General features: G+C 46.9%; 1 long non-coding RNA gene across 4 annotated transcripts; it reads right to left on the bottom strand.

The window, feature by feature from the left end:
• Positions 1 to 3797: 3797 nt before the first annotated feature.
• Positions 3798 to 11192, bottom strand: LOC124096595 (uncharacterized). 4 transcript variants are annotated; one of them, XR_009227308.1, is made up of 7 exons: positions 9880 to 10242; positions 8921 to 8989; positions 7753 to 7845; positions 6988 to 7129; positions 5845 to 5949; positions 5196 to 5385; positions 3798 to 5071 (listed from the first exon to the last, which is right to left on the bottom strand). It is a non-coding gene; the product is annotated as an uncharacterized LOC124096595 (long non-coding RNA). The 4 variants fall into 4 exon arrangements; XR_009227306.1 differs by having other exon boundaries at positions 5845 to 7129; positions 9880 to 11192; XR_009227307.1 differs by having other exon boundaries at positions 3798 to 4627; positions 5845 to 7129; positions 9880 to 11192.
• Positions 11193 to 11432: the final 240 nt, after the last annotated feature.

The following is an 11432-nucleotide window of genomic DNA, read 5'->3' as shown; positions in this document are numbered from 1 at the left end:
TCCAAAGATTTATGTATCTTCAAATCACCCAACCTGCTGAGAATGAGTCATCTAGTAAGGAGGCACCACAACTGGGTTGAGGTTAGTCACCACACACACCCACTCACACACACACACACACACACACAACTACACAGGCAGCTCCAGGGAACAGAGCAAACCCCTCTTGCCATGCAACTTTTAAAGGAAGGAAGGAGCTAAATATAAGGCTTTTACCCTCATCTATATAGCCTAGTAGCCTCTACGTGGCCCAACTTCATATCACCTACAGTCCTTTGATTCTATCTAACAAAGGCTCTTTCCACTTACTTCTCTGAGCTTAAGAGACCAAACCTCCCCAGCTTGGGTGCACAGCTAGAGCCTCCCAGAAGCTGCCCGAGCTGCCTGTGTGTGGTGGGCTTTCCCCTGTGATCCCACCACACCCTTCATTCTTACCCTCTTCTCAGGGATCTGATCTCCGAGCCTCCATAATTGTTTTCTTTCTCCCCCTACAGAGTCATGGATCAGGGGTTCCTGCAGAGAGTCAGATCCCAGATCGCTGCCACCACTCCTTGTTTTCTCTCCAACCCCTCCCCCATGCTGAGGAACTCACTCAGGCCACACTCTATACTGATGATGATTTCTCGTGTCCTGTTTATGGGGCAATACCCACGCCTGTATGGGCCACATCCTGTCATCACACCATCTTCAGCTAGATGAGGAAAACCAATGTCAAACTGAGGCTAAGGAACCTTGTAAGGTAAACTTTGCAAGTCTGTACACATCTCAGCTTGTTCATACCTGAAAGTGCCACCTCGAATGCATGAAGTCACTTTTTCAACAACTTTAGGCAATATTAATTAAGCCTTGAGGAAAGAATGAAAGATACATGATTCAGATAAAGTATGATAACTTATTTTTTTCTGTTTTTGAGGACTTAACCCAGGGTCACTTTACCACTGAGCGATACCCCCAGCCCTTTGTATTTTTTGAGTCTGGGCCTCATTAAGTTGCTGAGGCTGGTCTTGAACTTGCCATCCTCCTATTTCAGCCTCCCAAGTGGTTGGGATTATAGGCATGTGCCACCCCACGCTGCTTAAAGTATGATAAGTAACCATAAAAAACCCACCAAACGATTTTCCCAAACGGAAAGGAATGATCTTCCAGTCTTTCCAGGAGGGTTAAAAACTTCCATCTTCTGGCAGAAGACAATGGCTGCTGAGTCAGTGTCAGGAACTTGAATTTAAAAACCTGCATTTCTGTTACTACTCTGGGCAAAACCACTTTCACCAACAGCTTTTCTAACAACCTGCCTTCGTCCACTGAACTCAGTGACAAGTTCTTTGTCAAAAAAATACCTTAGGCTGAAAAAGCAGAAAACAGGAGCTGAATGTTGATATATATACAGAGTTCCCAGGATGTAGTCTGCTCGCACAGGTGGACCCTACCCCACAGATGTCATGAAAGGGAGGCACCTGTTCCAGGATCTCATCACAGCTGTGTCCTCCCTCAACCTAACTTCCACATAACTTTCTGGGATCCCAAGGGATGACTGTGCCAGGTGCCCTCTCTGTTGGATCATGAGACTGATCTCTGTGTCTTAGGCCCAGGTTCTAACATGGGCAAGTCACAGATGGACACTGAGATTTTTATCTGGAGAAACAGGGAACAAAGGCACAGCCTGGCCTAGCCAGAAGAGAGCCAAGGAAAGGGAGTCTAAGAGCAGTAGCTCCCACTAAGCTTCTGAGTCCTTCCTAGGTAGGGAATCTGTGGCCTCCTGGGGGCGGGGAGAGGAGAGGACAGAGTGTGGGGATGACCATGAATCCTGTCAGGGAAACTTTCTCTCTCTTTGCAAGTCTTGAGGGACAGGAAGGAAGGGGCTTATGAGGGAACTGGGGTCAGGGGTTAGAAGAGGGGAGAGATGGGAAGGGGAAGGTCATGTGCAGGTAGAGCACAAGCAGGGCTGGGTTAAGAGGAGAATTCTCAGGGAGCAGGTGGTGGCTGGGGAGGCTGAGTCCAAGTGGAAGAGGTGATGAAAGGGCAGTGGGAGGATCTGAGGCTGCTGGAATCCATTGTAGTTTTGAGCTAATTTCCACTAAAAGCCCCTCAAAGGGCCAACATGGATTAGGGTGGGAGCAAGGTCAGTGTTATGGTTTGGATATGAGGTGTCCCCCAAAAGCTCCTGTGTTAATGCAGGAGCGTTCAGAGATGAAATGACTGGGTTGTGAGAGCTGTGACCTAATCAGTCCATCCTACTTTGGAGGATTGGGTGGTAACTGTAGGCAAGCGGAGCATGCCTGGAGGAGGTGGCTCACTGGGGTGTGTCCTGGAAAGGTTCACTTTCCCTGAGGCCCCTTCCCCTCCCTCTTTCTGCTTCTTGGCTGCCAAGAACAGAGAAGACCTCCTCCACCATACCCTTCCACCTTGACTTTCTGCTTCACCTTGGTCCCAGGACAAGAGGTACCCTAGGAGCTTACTCTCTGAAACTCTAAGCCAAAATAAACTTTTCCTCCCTTAGGTTGTTCTGGTCAGGAATTTTGTTCACAGTGACAAAAAGCTGCCTAACACAGCCAGGGACTGAGAGGTGCAGCCTCCCTACCAGGATCAGCCAATGGACTCCTTCAAGGTCTCCCCTTGAGCTGTCCCTTAATTAGTGGAGAAGGGCACTCCCCTACTCACCCACACCCATAGCCGGGATTAGGATAAGTCAAGGGGAGCCCCTGCAGTCAGATCTTAGGGTCTCCATCGACATCAAAGTCTCTAGTATTTGAGTGTCCCCATAAGTGTTAAGCAAACTCAGGTTGTTGGATTCAGAGCTGTAGAAACAAACACTGGACCCAGAAAGAATTTAAGTACAGGAAAGGCTTCATAAGGGACCTCTGCTCAAAGCCAGAAGGGAGTCACATCACTGAGAGGGAGGGGTGAGCCTGGCTCTAAGAAAGACAAAAGTGGATTAGATTTTATGGCATCTCTGGGGTGGGCAGAGCCTGGGCCTGTTGATGTCATCTCAGGTAGAGGTGGGACTTCTGTCACACCTGCGCTTTTCTCTATCATGCTTCTTCATGTGACACATGTCTCATTACTATCTTAAGCCTCTGTATAGGGGTGAGCATCTTTATATGATAATAAGGTAAAGGTAAATGTGGTTACCATGGTGACTATGCATGATTTGACCCTCACCACTTGGAGTTGCCTCTTATCATCTTATAAAGTCTCTGACATTATTATTTTCAGAATAGTGCAGACCCTGCTGTGTGTGGCTTTAGTTGGGACTTCTATAGACTACACAGTGTCAGAAGCTGAGCTGTGTTCCCTAGCCTCCCATCTCCTGGCATGTTATCTCATTCCCATAGCCTTGAAGACCAATTCACCTTTTAATTCCTAAAAATTTTCTGGTCTGGCTTCAAACCCCATAAGACCAAGAGCTGGCTTGGCCTTTTTTATTTCTCTTGAGAGGTATTTTTGTCTTAGTCCAAAGGGGTCCTTTTTTTCATTGGTCTGAGGTGGGCTGGGGGTGGGCATTCCCTGAGTCTGCCATAAAGAGATCTTGATCCTAGACAAGGGATTAAGGACTGTGCTGAATACCTTGAAAATTCAATTTGCCCCTTCTAGGTGTTCTAAAACAAGATTCAAAAAGTGGCTGTTGGATGCATGAAACTTCTGCCTCAGTCCCAAACACTATAAAGGAAGTAAACTTTCTGTTTATACTGGAATGGGTCAGTCAGTGAACCTTTTTAGATAGGTCAGTGCCCATGCTTCATTTACCAGCCAGTGAGACACACTCCAAAGTGCCTGTTTATTTATTTATTTTTGGGGGGGCGGGGGGAGTACTGGGGATTAAACTCAGGGGCACCCAGCCACTGAACCACATCCCCAGCCCTATTTTGTATTTTATTTAGATACAGGGTTTCACTGAGTTGCTTAGCGTCCCACCGCTGCTGAGACTGGCTTTGAACTTGCCATCCTCCTGCCTCAGCCTCCCGAGCTACTGGGATTTCAGGCATGCGCCACTGTGCCGAGCCAAAGTGGCCAAAGTGCGTGTTTTGTTTGGGGGAAAAGGATGAGAAACTGCACCAGTGCCAATCATCTTATGTTAGATCAACTTGGTGGGAAGGTAAGGGGAACTGCTGCCTCTCACCCACAATAGCACCAGGACGTCTCTCTGATTTGTAACACTGGACTTTGAGACAGAGGGGAGAAACAGGAAGCCAACAATGTGATTCTGAGCAGCAGGGAAAGAGGCAACAGGTGTTTTCTTGTTCCCTTTGGGGAATTTGGAATTCTGGAAAAGGCCTGTGATCAGCAGTGCTTTGAATGGACTTGGGGAGGTTCATCATGTGACAAGTCTCCCCATTCTGAGAATTCAAGGCCAGGACAGACTGCTTTACTCATGGTTATTTAACTGGGATACATCCTGTTGCTCTTCCCTGCCCAGTGCTGCACATGCCCCTTGTGTGTGGATCAGCCCACATGCCACAGGACACAGGTTATGCAACATGGCTTGAGAAATCTCAGCAAGTCCTCTGAATTCTGATGATATCCAACCTTACTCCAGAAATTGCAAATGTGGTAATCAAGTGGAATCTCCTGATGATTTTGTGTCCAATACTTCTCCACATCCTCTGGAGTCTGCAGGCACTTGACTTTTCTATTAAAATGGCAAACAGAGGGGATCAGAGGCTCAGGCAACCTCTTGACAACGTCAGCAAAATCTAAGAGCCTTGAATCTGAACTTGAATTAAATACCTGTCTTTGAATTAGATTGTTAGCTCAGTAACTTACAAGTGATATGGTTCTGGAGAAGTTGTTTTTGAAACTGGTTGACCTATCTGCAAAGTGGCAATAATGGCACCTTCCCTAAAGACCTGAAGGGCTGTTAAGTCTAAATAGCAAATTGCAGAAAGCTTTATAAACCATGTTCTCTAATGCACAAAACTATTTTCATTATTTTCCCAGAGCATCCATTCTTGTGCAGTCCACACACTGCAGTTTGTGGTAAATTGTGTCGGGGGGACACGGGTCCAGAACTGTCCACATCTATAGTTCCATTTCCAGAAGCTAAAACCAGCAGAATGGAATGGTGACCACTGGTCTGGAAAGAAATGGAAAGGAGTCTTTGAATGAGAGCACCTCCTGGAGGACTTTATAATGATGTCACAGAACTTTGGCCCATCAGAACCAAAAGCACCCCTTCAACAGGATGCCAGTTAGCCCACCTGATGAATTGGTCCCATTCCTTTGCTGCGATATATTGGTGACATGTTATCCTCATTTAGACACTGGGAGGAGGACCACCTTATTTCCATAGCCCATGTGTATCCTTTTTCACACCATGGCCATCCCAACCAGCTTCTTCTGAGTTACCAGCTGTACTAGATCCTGACAATTGCCCAGGGATAGCAGAGTCTGTAAGAGGGAAACTTATGGTTCATCCTCCTAGAAGTTTTCAAGAACCCCTGGGACAAGTTCCCTTCCATATTCTAGGAAAAGGAACCCTGGGGAGATGCACAGTTCAGCTTCTGCAGGAAATGGCAAACTTCAAACCATCTCCTGTTTTGACATATTCACTCTTAACCCTTCACCCCAATTAGCACAGACAGCAGGACACACTTCCTATAACCAGGGCTCACTATGGCAGAGTGTTAATGGGAGACATGGGAAATATCTTGTCCATAGAAAGAACCCTGGGCATAAGACTGAGTTTCATCAACACACCCCTAGTCATCTGTGCAGAAAGAAGACTAAAATCAGCATGCCCAAGTTCGCAGCTCCAAACATGGCAGATCAAGCAGGCAGGTCAGAGTGGTCTACATACAAGGCCATCTTCCCCACCTGTTTCTATGCCATAGACACCAGGCTGCTTACCTCTCCAGGACTTCCACAAGCCCCTGCTGCTCAATACATCAAAATGAACCAACCACACTCATTGGAAAGTTGTGGTTTATGAAGTCCTGTGGCAGCTCTCCCTACCTAGGAAACCAAGAAAATAGGCTGGAAGAGTCCCATCTACTCATCAAAATGACTCACTTTATCCTCCTCCTTCCCTCCCATCATTGCCCCTATTTCACAAGTCCTGTTGAATACATTTTGCATTTTCCATGTCCCCAAAGGGATTCTTTTTGAATGAGATCTACAGCTTCCTTTCCATTTCTAGAGGATTCTCCTGGATATCCACATCTATCTGTCCATGTCTTCTATGGAAGATTTCCACAGATTGGGGAACCAATCAAACCAATGTGGGAGACAGATGATGCCAGCAACAGAAATAAGGAAGTAAGTCTTCAGTTCCCTGAGTCCATGGAAACTTGTTCTGTGGCCATGATCCTGCCTCCCTGCTGAGTGTGATGAGATGCCACGTGCTCATGAACACCCAAGTAATCCATCAGCACTATCACTTCTCAGCAGAGTTCCTGCCTGATGCAGCTAGAACTGTCAGCTCTTCCTATAGCTTCTCCTACAGAAATGCAGAAATGAGGATTTCTGATGTTAGACTTGGTGGAGTGGGGATGGAAAGGGCTCCATGTGCATTTGAAAGGCAGATGCAAGGCATCCGGACCAGAGAGTTAAGAAAAGCATGCAAGAGAAAGAGAATGTCCACAGGGCCTGGGGAAGAGCACTCTATAGAAGGTGATTCTTCTTACTTGCAGAACCAGTCACCAACACCCACTTCCAACCCTGGCACAGCTGGCTGTATGTCCAAAGCCCGTGAATAGGACAGATTGGAGCTCTAGGACATCCTTTTGAGTACACTCTGCCAGCACCATTTCAGAGTCTCAGAGTTGTCACTCAAGACATCTTCCTGTCCCAGTCTCCGATGGCCCTATGACTGGATGTGACACACATCCTTCCAAGTGGAGTCCTCATTCAGTCTGAATTCATAGCCGAACTACGTACTGAGCACCAGCGGTAAGTCCAGTCTGATGCTTAGCTCCAGAGACAAAGCTGCAAACAAGACCATGTGGCCCTGCTGTGCGGAACTTAGATTGTGATAGGGAAGGTGACACGTACACAAGTAATTTATGTCATGTAGTCACACAAAGTACTGTGAGGGAGAGACACAGGGAGCTCTGAGGACACACAACAGGACAGCCACTTTCTGCAGCTACAGGAGTGGAATGATGATTTCTACTTCTTTTCTGGTTTCTTGTCCCTGCAACAAACAAGGTTTTCTGAGAGTCAAAAATATTTTATTGCTAATAAGCATAGAGGAACAAACTAAGTTACAAGATGGAACAAAGAGATCAGATAGCTATAGCACTGCAAGAAAGTGTACGCAGCACCCAGAGCCCACACGGTCACTGGAATGTGACCTCTGCAGCCCATCCATTCTTGCAAACACAGATCCAACCACTTTTCCATTTCTAAGCTGGGTTGTCTCCTCAGAACCTGGGAAAGAGATGGACATTCATGAAACAGCTAGAGCAGCTGGTGAAACCACTCAGCAAGTAACAGTTTCCTGAGCATGCATTCAGAAGCAAGAACTTTTTTTCTTCATTCCCATAATCACAAATCCAAGAAGCATTCTGATATTTCTGTAAGCATCTTTGATAACAATTTCTTTCAAAGCCAAAAAAGGGACACCTAAATATACAATGATAAAAAAGTTTAAAAATTATGGCATACTCATACAATGAGCAAATATGCAGAGATAACAATGTTGATGGATGATATTTAGTGAAATGTAAAAATGCTCCTCACAAGTTGTGGAGAAGATGCTGGAATACACACCTACCATGTAACAGAAAGTAAATTTTATGTGTATATTATACTTACAGGAATACAGAGAGTAAAGCTAATCAGAAATTATGGGTGGTCATCTCTGGTTGATGCAATTACAGGTGCTTTTTATCTTGTTCATTCTTTTACCTGCAATGATCATGAGTATTGTCATATTTAGAAAAACAATTATTTCCAAAAAGCCATTAGTCAGTAGCTCTGAGACTTGAGGCTCATTTTGATCCCAGACTCAGAGCAATTCCTGGCTGCTGGTCTTTACGGCACCAGCTCTCCACTTCCATCCTTGACATGGAAGCCACCCGTGTGGCACCAAGACACTGTACTGATGGCCACTTCCATAGAGATCCCAGCTGGGAGGAGTATGGGTGGACTGTGTGACAAGTGTGGGAACAGCAGCTTGAGGGACAGAGGCTCAGAGTGGTGCAGAGGAAGGAGAATGATTGGGCCAGGAAGTGGGAGGGTCAGGAAGGGAATTTGGAAGGAAATGGCCATTGAGTGTACTTTGAACGGCGGGTGATGTTTGAAGAAACAAAAATAAAGTGTAGTTGCCATTTATTAACTCTCCAAAGGCCAGACATTTTACAGTGCATGAGATTAGTTAATCCTCACGGGATCTTCTGGGGTGGGGTTTTTCTAATCTCTGCTTTACAGGCAAAGAAATGGAAGATCAGAGAGACAACTCTGGTGAAATCAGTCTTTGCAATCAGTATTTTCATAGTCAAGATACTGGCTTCCTCTCTGTTTGCATCCAGGAAAAGCAGCACAAACAAGAGCAGACAGTGAGGAGGACTACAGACCTTTCCAGAAGGCCAGTTCCACCTTGGCTAAAGAATCAGAAGTGAGACTCCTACAAGAGCTGGGAGCAAAGATGGAAGGCCTGAAATGCCAGTTGTTGACTCATTATGCAATAGAAAGACAAAAATAATTTCTGAACAGAGAAATGAAATCAAAGTTCTACTTTATGAAAAATAGTCTGACAAAAAGATGGACCAGTTAATTCAGGAGTAGCATATCATAGATGTAGATGAAACTATGGTGCTGGTTTTAAAGGAGGAAAGTTTAAGCATTAATTTTGGTAGTAAGGATTCCTCCAATGTATGCTGTATGACAGGGAGGAAGAGGACCCCCAAAACCCAATCAAATTCTCCACTCTTTTCCTCTCCACCTGAGACACAGACCAACAGAGGCTACAAAAGTGCTTTACCTGCCTTGGCCACCAGGTGGCATCCGAAACATCACCCCATCTCCCTCATTACAGGGAGACTGCGCTTTTCTGAAAGAAAAGCAGACAAACCTGTTCAAAGTGTACTCAGAATGTCCCCATCCTGGGACCATCTCTCTCCCCAGCTTTTTCTTGTTACTTACTCTTTCCTTCTGAGTAATGTTGCAGGCTCATATCTGGCCCTGCTAACAAGTTCTAACCCACAGTAATCGATCATTCCAAAGGCCCAGTGGAGTTATGTGTGAAGCGGGATCTTGTGAAATATAGACATGAGAATGGACAAGTGGCATGGCTTTCAGGGAGGAAAACACTGTGAGAGAACAGAGGGAGGGGGCCCAGTTAGGCCCAGGGCTGACCACCATGATGTGTGTCATGACCCTTAGAGAATACATGGGTTTGGGGAGGGGAGATTGGATGAATGACTGTAGTACAGTCTACTAGAAAGAGTTGGTGAGACCTTTAGGGAAACAAAACAGGCCCCAGGGGAATCCTTTGTATCACAGGAATGGGCTTGCCTATCTCCATCATTGGCCTGGCTGATTCTGGGCTGGGAGAGGCCACAGGATGTGTGGGCCCACATGAATGCTCTTGTCAATGAGTTTTCTGGTACAGATCAGTGTGTGAGGCCCATCCTTACAATGTTCTTCTTTGAAGAAGGGGCAGCCTCCATTCTCTTTACTAAGTGCCATGTCTGCTCCAACCTGGGGTGGGGGGAGACAATTCACCCCTCACCTCTCACCTCTTGTGCTCACACCCTTTTCCCAATCCTTCCTCAGTGACCTATTCACAGACTCCTCCTACCCCTGAATGGGACTCCGTTCCTGCTTTCCTGGATGAATCCAGATGCACTCTATCTCTAAGCAAGCCCTGGTTCTTCCATTCCTCTGCCTTTGCCTCCTTCGTGCTTACAGTCCTAAACCACAAAGGAGTAATGGAATTACCTGGCTGTTGGCTTCAGTTCCTAGTCACAGGTCTAGGTACCAGCCTGCCCTGGCAGGAAGCTGATTTGGTGGCAACAGGCCCCATCTTTTTCCTGGGGTTCCTGTTTCTCAGGTGGCCCTCCCCCTGACACCAGAGTCAGCAGTATGGGAGTGGCCAGAACCAAGACCAACTTATGTCATTGGATGATTGAAGCTTAGCCAAGTGACCCAGAGATCCAGATAATTCTGGGTATCGAGAAGACACTGGCATTTGACTAGAGAAAGTAGGACTTTAGTGAAAAGAATATTAGAGGACAGGAATGCAGGGTGCCTGGCATGTCCTGGGGACTGACAGGTCACTAGTTTCCTTTGGGCCTCTGTAAGGCTCTTGAGGCTAGATTTGAGGTAGCTGAGGGCCTGCTGTTGGGGATTCTGGACTTGGCTCCTCCCCATCTTGCTGGTTCTCAGCTGAATGGAGAGGAATGCAGGTGGCTGCTGCATGAGAGAAGAACAGGGAAAATCAAGGATTCTCTGAGAGCATGTCTGGGCCAGAGAACATTGCAAATTCAGAGTCCCCATGGGAAGGGAAAGGAAATAACTTTGGGTTTTGAAGGAATCCAGCTAAACCCTGGTGAAAAACCAGTAGAAATAAGCTTGGAAATCCACCAGGATTGGTCACTTATACCTTGGATGCCAAGGACCATGCTGAGGGCTTGCCTGGGACTTTCCCTTTTTCCTCTAGGATGGGGGAGAGGGGAGGAAGGTGCCAGGGGCCAGTGGAGATGGGCTTAGGGAGGGGAGATTGGGTGAATGACTTCAGTACAGCCTACTAGAAAGGGTATGCTCTCAGACGCCTCTAGCTGACCAGTGGGCCTTCCAGACTCTACCCAGTTTCCAGTGTGTCTGCAGCCTGGAGTGAGGCCCTGGTGAAGTGGACACAAGAGAAGCAGGGCCCAGCAAGTGTGCTTCTGACTCTGCTTGGCAGGTTTGTTCTGTGGTTGGAAAGAGCTACTTGCTAGAGAAAATATTCAAAGTCCCTGCACATACCTGGCAGATGTTAGGTTCTGGCACATTCCTGCCATACCATTTCCCATCCAGCAAGCTTTTCTGAGCCTTGCAAAGTGGGGGTAACTCATGGGTGAACTTTGCTGGATTGTTAGTGCACTTAGCACAGTGCACATGAAGAGAAGCTTGAAAGTACTGCCGCAGCAATCACCCTTGAGGCCATTCTCTTGCCTACCCAATCTTAGGGGCTCCTCTGTTGGGAAGGGCATTGACTTTTCAGCGGGTACAGGGAGGTGCACAGGGAGGCGCAGTCAACACCCAACCCCCAGATAGATACCTTGGCACCATGGATGAGATGAGAGAGACGCACACTCCTGGTTGGGAAATGCTCTGGGGAAGCTTGGCTTAGGACAGTGCCAGCTGTCCTCTGGACCCTGCAGCCCTTCTGTGGTCAGCTCAGTGCTGATAGAGGAAAGCACAGATGACATCAGTGTGAGTGAGGTTACTGCAGAGCAAAGGGAAGGCCAGGAGAGTACATTGACCTCTTCTTGATCCAGGCTGCCCAGCTG

The sequence above is a fragment of the Marmota monax genome, unplaced genomic scaffold (genome assembly GCF_021218885.2).
Source record: "Marmota monax isolate L192 unplaced genomic scaffold, Marmota_monax_Labrador192_F-V1.1 WCK01_AAM20220418_F8-fsc00004, whole genome shotgun sequence".
Classification (NCBI taxonomy): Eukaryota; Metazoa; Chordata; class Mammalia; order Rodentia; family Sciuridae; genus Marmota; species Marmota monax.
This window is presented reverse-complemented; position numbering and strand designations above follow the sequence as displayed.